The 9,153-nt window shown below is 41.9% G+C and overlaps 1 long non-coding RNA gene across 3 annotated transcripts in view; it reads right to left on the bottom strand.

Moving 5' to 3' along the window:
- Positions 1 to 562: 562 nt before the first annotated feature.
- LOC132402714 (uncharacterized) overlaps positions 563 to 9,153 on the bottom strand; it is a 31,760-nt gene continuing 23,169 nt past the window's right edge. For 2 of the 3 annotated variants that reach the window (XR_009515044.1, XR_009515043.1), the window contains exons 2-4: positions 5,506 to 5,623; positions 2,423 to 2,502; positions 563 to 1,913 (exon numbers count right to left, since the gene is read on the bottom strand). This is a non-coding gene — a long non-coding RNA (uncharacterized LOC132402714). The remainder of the gene's footprint in view (positions 1,914 to 2,422; positions 2,503 to 5,505; positions 5,624 to 9,153) is intronic. The other variant, XR_009515045.1, reaches the window with a different exon arrangement.

Raw genomic sequence — 9,153 nt, 5'->3', positions numbered from 1 at the left:
ATATGCTTTCCAACACTGCAGTCCATCTACCACTTCTTTACCCATTGTCCTAATCTCTCTAAGACCTTCAGTAGCCTCTCTACTTCCTCAAAACTACCTGCCCCTCCACGTATCATTGTATCGTCCACAAACTTGGCCACAAAGTCATTAATTCCACCATACAAGTGGAACATATAAAATAAAAGAAGTCGTCCCAGTACAGACCCCTGTGGAGCATTGGTAGTCACTGGCAGCCAACCAGAAAAGCCTCCCTTTATTCTTTGCCTCCTGCCAATGCTTTAACCTTGCTGGGATCTTTCCTATAATACCATGGGCTCTTAACTTGTTAAGCAGATTCATGTGTGACACCTTGTCAAAGACCTTCTGAAAGTCCAAGTACACAATATCCATTGATTATTCCTTGTCTATTCTGCTTGTTATTTCTTCATAGAATTCCAAGGGATTTGTCAAGTAAGATTTTCCCTTAAAGAAGCATGCTGATTATGGCCTACTCTACGGATTAACCCATTTCTCATACAAATGTGGTTCTACAGCTCAGACAGGATACTATTTATTGAAAAAAATAAAATTTATACTTAACCCCTACTCCCTGCAAACTTTTAGTTGCATCATGATAAATAAGGTTTCTGCTTACACCAACATCACAGCTCTTGTGTCCCAGATCACTACCTCTCACTCGGAGATTATTTCCCCAAGTCCCTTCCAATCCTTCAAACAGGGACTTTTCACATGTTGAGTTCCATTTACTCTGGGATCTATTGAAGATCCATCCTTTTCAGACGCTAGCAAGTCCTTCCCTTGAGGTTTATCTGACCTTCTTTTCCACTCTTATTCAAATCCTAATGTTTTATTCCGTGGACACTTTAATTTAAGGCACATAAACATTTGCAGCCAAAGCATTCCTGGATTTCAGCACCGTGTATCAGCAGGAGCAGTTTAATATGCATCATTAGAATGGATTCCGAAATGAACAGCAATTCAAAACAGCTCCTTGAACGTAAGAGGAAATGATTACATCAAAGAAATGATATCTTCTTTGGTTATAATATTTTATCTGGAGAACAGTTCATATGAAGTCTTTGCTTCACTGTTAACCAGACTCATTACAGCTATTTCCCTTAAATACTTGAAATCTAAACATTGAATGACAATATACATAGCATTTAACATTATCTGATCTTTTTAAAGTCTTCATGTACAATGCATCAGAAATAAGCTGAATAAAGATCAAATTTAACACATTTATCATGACACAGGAACAAACATGCTCTCCTTTTTCTGTCTAGAAACCTTGACAAAATTATTCCCAGAAGGAACAATTTGAGAATCAGTGCATTGCTTTTGTCTCTGACTTTATGACCTATATTGTTTCATATGGTACTTATAAAATTTCCAGTTGTCTGTACCTGAGACAGCAGCTATCTGACAATAGTGTCGACTTCAAAATGTATTATCGTAGTTCCACCACTGGAGCTGCGAGCTCACTTAGTACAAACATAAATGGAGGCCAGTGCTGTCAACTTCAAATAAATGTGCCTCAGATCAAAGCTCAATTTTGATCCAACGTGCCAAGCCATGCACTCAAATTTGGTACAATTCCTTCCCCAGACATAACACATAAATACAAAATGCAAATCAGAATTCCACTCCAAGCATAACATGTTCCCCCAATTATTCACTTTCTTAATACTCAGCAGTGTATGCTCAGTCTGCTACTGAATTTATCCTGAGGATAACGGCAAGAGTTAGGAGTCTAATGATTTCAGCGCAAAATCTGTTTTTGTTCACTGTTTCCTGCTGTTCTCCTCACTGGTCAAGTTGCTTGATAGATGCTTAAGGAGGCTGTGGTACAAAAATTAGGCCTTCTACCTTCTCATATTTGCATTCAGGGGCTGTCTCTTGGTGTCCTGTGACTTTCAGAGATCAGACAGATTATCAATGATGTCAGCTGGTTCAGTAGTGGTTTAGATCTTCTGCTAGGTTTATCCCACTTAATCATAAATCCCCCCCCCCCACAACAAATATCTGTACCAGCATAAATCCTGCATAATCTTTATGTTATTTTAGAAATATTAAGAATTAGTTGAAGACTGTTGGATAAGTCTTTCATTTACCCAGTTATTCTTGAAGATTTGATTCACATTTACATTTAATTTTCAATGTTTATGTGTGATGCCTTAACTTTGCTTTAAACCTATCCTTTCCTACCTGTTCTAAAATATTTTGATTGCAAATCAAACAACATCTGTCCAAAGCACAACTTCAATGAATGAGACAGCTTAATACTTGCTAGAAGGATCAGGGATAAAGATGATTGCATCTAGAGTATATGCCGAAACATTTTGCAGCCAACGCATTGCCTCTGAAGAGCAATCACGACTGTTATTTAGTCCAGCTTAGCTGGCAATTCACACGAACTTACATCTTGCAGACAGCAGCATGACAGATATTCAGTTAATATAAGCAGAGAATACTGGACGCTCTTGACAGATAAGGCAGCATCTGTTGAGAGAAACAAAGTTACTGCTTCAGATGAGCTGTTATTGGAACTAAAAAGATAACTGACCTGAAGATACTGTATAACCCACTGAACATTTTATTGTATTTATTTCATATTCAGACCATCTGCAGACTTGCTCTCTGAAAAATCCTGCTGGTCTGTTTTAAGGTGACTTTTAGGGGTGAAGGATTGACTATTAGCCAAGGAGACTGGACAAAGTTTCATTTTTTTTTAAATAGCAGCACAACACCGCCTACTCCACTGGAAAGAACAAGTAGGATTGCGTTCAGTGACAACACAATGCCGTGCTCCCACAGTACTGTACTGATGTAAAAATCTATATTTCATGTTCAAGAAATGGTCAGCCAGACTTCAGATTTCAGGAACAGCTACATGCTGTAAATGGGCATTAGTGACTTGTTCATGTTACAATCAATTCATAAGACTTTAAGACCATAAAACATAGGAGCAGAGTCCACTCCGCCATTTTATCATGGCTGATCCTGGATCCCATTCAACCCCAGACACCTGCCCTCTCACCATGTCCCTTGATGCTCCAATCAATCAGAATCAAACAACTTCTGCTTTGAATACACCCACGGACTAAGAGGCAAATTACCGTTCGTGTTTCCCCTCCACATCCACAGAATCGCCTACCTGTCCCCCTAACTTTAGGTTTCCCTGTTACTGCTGCCATCCTCTTCAGTTTCCTGCCCTTATAGGGCCAGACTCAATGGCAGAGGCATGGCAACTATTGCTTCCCCCAGGAAGGTCATTCCCCCCCCCCAACTGTAGTCAAAATGGAGTACATTGCTGATGGGGATGGTCACAGGGGTGCTCTCCAATATCTAATGCTCTACCTTCCCTCTCCTGACAGTCACCCATTTATCAGTCTCCTGTAGCCTCGGGGTTATTACCTCCCTGTAACTCCTGTCTATCACTACTTCACTTTCCCTAACAGCAGCTCCAGCTCCCTAACTCGGTCTCTAAGGAGCTGGCACAGATGTGGCCGTCAGGGAAGCCGGTAGTCTCCCAGAAATCACACATCTGACACCCAGAACAGAACACTGGCCCAGTAGACATATCACCTATTCTCTCTATGGTTAATTCAGAAAAAAAGAAATAAGGAACATCTTTGGGAAGGGAGTGGTGAGAAGGCAGAGGGTACATCGATCCAGAATGGTTGGGATAAATGGCAGCACAGATAATTTTAAAGGAAAGCTAGAAAAAAAGTTACCAGAGATGTACTTGATTACTTAAATGATGAGGATGGGAGGAATCTCCTCTGGAGCAGTTATAACACTGATATACTGACGAAGGGTCTTGGTCCGAAATGTTGACTGCTTATTTCAACAGACGCTGCCTGACCTGCTGAGTTCATCCAGCTTGTTTGTACATGTTGATAACACTGTTATTTCTTTCCACACAGTGCCGGAGAGTTTCAGCAGACCATCTGGTTTCGTACCCTTCCCACAATGCCCACAAGCCACATACCAGGTCCTTTCGCAGTGCCCAGCTACTGAGCCAATGGTTCTGCCGTCAGCTACCACATTGACCAATGAATGGAAGGAAAGAAAAGAGGTTGAGGTTACTGGTGAGGAATGAGGTGGACGGTTACAGGAGCTGGAGGAGAGAGACTGGGAGTGGGTAGGAGGAGGTTAGAGGAGTGGGAGGACTTTGGAGATTCAGGAATAGGGAGGACTGAGCATGAAAGACATCAAGTCGAGGCTGGGTTGGATTTAGGTGAGGTGAGAAAGATGGAGTCAATGGTGACTGAGTCTGAACCCACTCTGTGTGTTAGTGTCAATACAGAAGTCGGTCTCCATTAGAAGCCTTTTACATGCAGCTGCCACTTCTCCATATGAACTTTGGGACCTCAAATATTAGTACTCTCATGGACAAAAACAACATTGACAGAACAGTCACTCCACTACCATCACCCAAGAACTCAGGAACTCGCATATCAGTAATGACACCCTAAGTGAGACGTAAGAGGCGGGAGATGGCTAACTTAAATAGCAAGGTGATTGGTGTGCCATTTTCTGAGAGGCAAAAGAGTCAAAGAGTCATTAAGCAAGGAAGCAGTCCTTTTGCCTCTCAGATCTGCACAAATCATCAAGCACCCTTCTACTCTGGTCCTATACTGATCTCACTTTAATTTTCCCAAATCACCATCAACACCTCCCTGGCTCTACAACGCACCTACCAACTGGACAGTTTACAGTGGCCTGTTTCTTTTTCTGAGGAGTACTGGAGCTCTCAGATTGAGAGCTTTGTGAATAATTAGCTCTGGATTTCCTTAAACTGGCCTTTGTCATCAAACTATTCCTGAATTTTATTCATGTGGAGAGGCCAAGAATCTGTTCAAAGAGGTTAGTTATAGTGAGTGTCGGGATGGTTTTGATGTTTTGGACACCATATGGCTGTTACGGACAGGGTGGACGTCAGGTTATCAGGTTTCTTGTAAATTTTTTTAAAATGCATCAGAAGTAAGCTGAACAAAGATGTGATTCATCACATTAAAGCCTTTTTCTTAATCATGGTTCACACCCTTAAACATAAGAGAAAACGCGTTCTTCCATTTCTGGTTAGAATTCCTGGCAACATTATTGGCTTCCAACATTGGTATTCTGCACTGATGACTGAAGGATGCTGGTTTCATATAAGAATGTGATGTTCATATATTCCACAGAGGAAGTCACTAACATATTCTTGTATTTCCTGATGGCATAAAGGGAGGTTATTCAAAGCATCAAGCCTATCCAGTCAGCCTATCAGTGATATTCCTCCGGTAATTTCACTGTGCCGTATTCTCTTCAAATGTCCATCAGTGCTCTCTGATTCTTCAGTGGGCCTCAAATCTACCAACCAGCATGTCTCTGGCATGCGCAAGGAAACTGGACAACATTGATGAAATCCATACAAATGAATGGTACATTTGACAAGGTACCCCATGAAAAAGTAAGGAGGCAAGGGATCCAAGGGAACATTGCTTTGTTGCTCACCCACAGAAGACAAAGAATGGTTGTACACGGGTCATATTCGGCATGGAGGTCGGTCACCAGTGGGGTGCCTCAGGGATCTGTTCTGGGACACCTACTCTTCGTGATTTTTATAAATGACCTGGATGAAAAGATGGAGGGATGAGTTAGTAAATTTGCTGATGACACAAAGTTTTTGTGTGCTGTGGATAGTGTGGAGGGCTGTCAAAGGTTACAGTGGGACATTGATAGGATGCAAAACTGGGCTGAGAAGTGGCAGATGGAGTTCAACCCAGATAAGTGTGAGGTGGTTCATTTTGGTAGGTCAAATATGTTGGCAGGATATAGTATTAAAGGTAAGACTCTTGGCAGTGTGGAGGATAGAGGGAACTTGGGGTCCGAGTCCATAGAACACTCAAAACAACTGCACAGTTGACTCTGTGGTTAAGAAAGCATATGGTGCATTGGCCTTCATCAATCATGGAACTGAGTTTAGGAGCCGAGAGGTAATGTTGCAGGTATATAGAACCCTTGTCAGAGCTCACTTGGAGTACTGTGCTCAGTTTTGGTTGCCTCACCATAGGAAAGATGTGGAAACCATAGAATGGGTGCAGAGGAGATTTACAAGGGTGGTTACTGGATTGGGGAGCATGCCTTATGAGAATAGGTTGAGTGAACTTGGCCCTTTTCCCTTGGAGCAACGGAGGATGAGTGGTGACCTGATAGAGGTGTATAAGGTGATGAGAGGCATTGATCGTGTGGATAGTCATTTTACCAGGGCTGAAGTGGCTAGCACGAGAGAACACAGTTTTAACATGCTAGGAAGTAGATACAGAGGAGATGTCTGGGGTAAGTTTTTTACGCAGAGTGGTGAGTGCGCGGAATGGGCTGCCAGCGACAGATGTGGGTGAGGTCCTTAATGAGCACTTCACATCAGTACTTACCAAGGAGAAGGATGTAGACAACAGGGAGATCAGTGCCAAGAGTATTATTATGCTATGGAATTCCAAGGTAAAGGAGGGGATAGCATTGGGTCTCTTAAAGACCATTATGGTGGATAAGTCCCCAGAGTCTGATAGAATATAATCCAAGTTACTGAGAGAGAGAAGAGATGAGATTGCTGGGGCCCTGACCAGATGGCTGTTGAGTAGTTGATGTTGTTCCATTATTTGAGAAGGGAAGTAGGGATAGTCCTGGAAACTATAGACTAGTTAGTTTCACATCAGTGGTAGTGTTTGGAGAGAATTCTTAGGGTTAGGATTCTTGGCCTAATTAGAGAGAACCAGCATGGCTTTGTGCATGGCAAGTCAAGTCTTACTAACTTCATTTTGTTTTTGATGAGGAGATGAGGGTGATTGTTGAAGGTAGAGCTGTGGATTTTATCTACATGGATTTAAATAAGCCGTTGGTCAAGGTCCCTCATGGGAAACTGATCCAAAAGTTTAAGATGCAAGGGATCTATGGTGAATTGGCTGTTTTTATTCAGAACTGGCTTACCCATGGAAGTTAGAGGATAGTATTCAAAGGGACTTATTCTCTACCTGGAGGGGTTTTTTTGGTGTTCCTCAGGGATCTTTACTTGGACTTCTGCTTATGTGATGTATATAAATGACCAGGGTGAAAATGTAGATTGGTGGGTTAGTACACTTGGGAATTGATTATGGATAGCGTAGAATACTGGCAGAGAATACAATGGGTATATAGATCATTGCAGATGTGGGCAGAGAAATGGCAGATGGAGTTTAACCCGGCCAAATGTGAAGTGTTCCACGTTGGTGGGTCAAATGTAAAGATCCTAAACAGTGTTGAGAACAGAGGGATCTTGGGGTCTAAGTTTATAGCTCCCTGAAAATGGCTGCACAGGGTGATATGGTGGTTAAGAAAGCAAGCACATGGCATGTTTGCCTCTATTAGTTAATGCACTAAGCTCAAAAATCAAGAAATTGTATTACACTCTGCTTCTGGAATATTGCATACAGTTCTGGTTGCCCCATTATAGGCAGGATTCTGAGGCTTTGGTGCAGAAAAGGTTTACAAGGATGCTACCTGGATTGGAGAGCATGTGCTATAACAAAACGTTGGACAAACGTGGCTGTTTTTTCTGGAACAGTAGAGGCTGAGAGGAGATCTGATAGAAGTTTATAAGATTATGAGAGGCATAGATAGAGTAGATAGATAGTATCTTTCTCCCAAGGTTGGAATATATAATACCAGAAGGCATGCATTTAAGGTGAGAGGGGGTACTTTCAAAGGAGATGTGAGGAGAAACTCGTTTACACATAGAGAGATAGGTGCCTGGATTACACTCCCTAGGGTGGTGGTAGAGGCAGACATATTAAGATCTGTTAAGAGATGCTTATTTAGGCATATGAATGTAAGGGAAATGGAAGGATGTGAACATTGTGTAGACGAAAGGGATTAGTTTTGTTGGCCAGTTGATTGCTAATTTAATTGGTTCAGTACAACATATGAGATGAAGGGCCTGTTCCTGTACAGTACTGTTTTATGCTCTTTCAAAGGAATTAAATGCCTGGTTCTGCAACATAAGACCCAAACAGAAAAAATAAAACAAAGGTAGATGAGGAAATGGAGTTCAAGCAAATGAAAATGTGAAAACACGATTAACAGTGAGCTCTGAATGGAAAAACAGGTTAGAAAGTGTTTTGTATTTAATATTTTAGTAATATATGAGTAAAATTGTAAATATAATGTGATTAAGCTTTTTTTTGTTTCAATAGTTCACTATGGGTTATACGCTATGCAAAAGTACATGAATGGCATACGTCATTATGCCACAACATCATACATGAGCTTCTCGCTAAAAGTAAAAACAAAACTAAGACATACACCTCCTAGCTCAGTGTTTTTTGTTTCGAAGTTACAAAAAGTAACAGTGGTGACAAGGAAGATTTAAATGAACTGGAGATGACTGCCTGCCTATTGAAGGACAGCAAGATGTTCGAGTTAAAAAAAAAACAGCGAGAAAGAGTCGAGTAAAAAAAAGCAGCACAACTCTAGTTTCGTCAGATTAGGAAAGATGTTTGAGCTAAAAGAACAGCCAGAAAATGGACAAATTCACAGGATCATAAATGGTTTTAACAGTCATAAATTTTGAAAAGCAGAATTAGCTGGCTACATCAGAAAGATGAACACATTTGATTGAACAATGGATAACTGAATATTGCATACTGAGCTGTTATGATCCCAGCCCCCTCCTTTGTGAGAATCGCAAGAGCACCCGTTGAGGGGGGGGCGGTCAGTAGACCCAGGAAGTGGGAGAGAGAGAGAGACGTGCTGAATAGACTCAGGAAGTGGGAGAGAGAGAGAGACGTGCCGAATAGCACGTTCCACCGGGATGCAAAATAAGGCGACAGTGACTATTGTCTCATGGAGATCACGTGTAAAGCCCTCGGGCAAAGTGGGCTGGTTGAGAGAGAGATTGCATCATCCCAACCTGATTGACATCTGCGACCCCGTGAGGAAGTATAAAGGAGGGTCTAAGGGGGACAGCCCCTTCAGACGCACCAAGAAGACACGAGAGTGATCCCACCGTAGCGGGAAGCCATTTTGAAGGAAGCCACGTGCGTTAGATTCCGGGATTGGAATTTGTGGCTGGAATCACGGAAAACCGCTTTCAACTAACATTGGGGAGGGGGATCCCGCTCCCCTGAT

Source organism: Hypanus sabinus, chromosome 12, assembly GCF_030144855.1.
Source record: "Hypanus sabinus isolate sHypSab1 chromosome 12, sHypSab1.hap1, whole genome shotgun sequence".
Taxonomy (NCBI): Eukaryota; Metazoa; Chordata; class Chondrichthyes; order Myliobatiformes; family Dasyatidae; genus Hypanus; species Hypanus sabinus.
The sequence above is the reverse complement of the archived record's forward strand: the minus strand, read 5'-3'. Positions and strand labels throughout refer to the sequence as shown.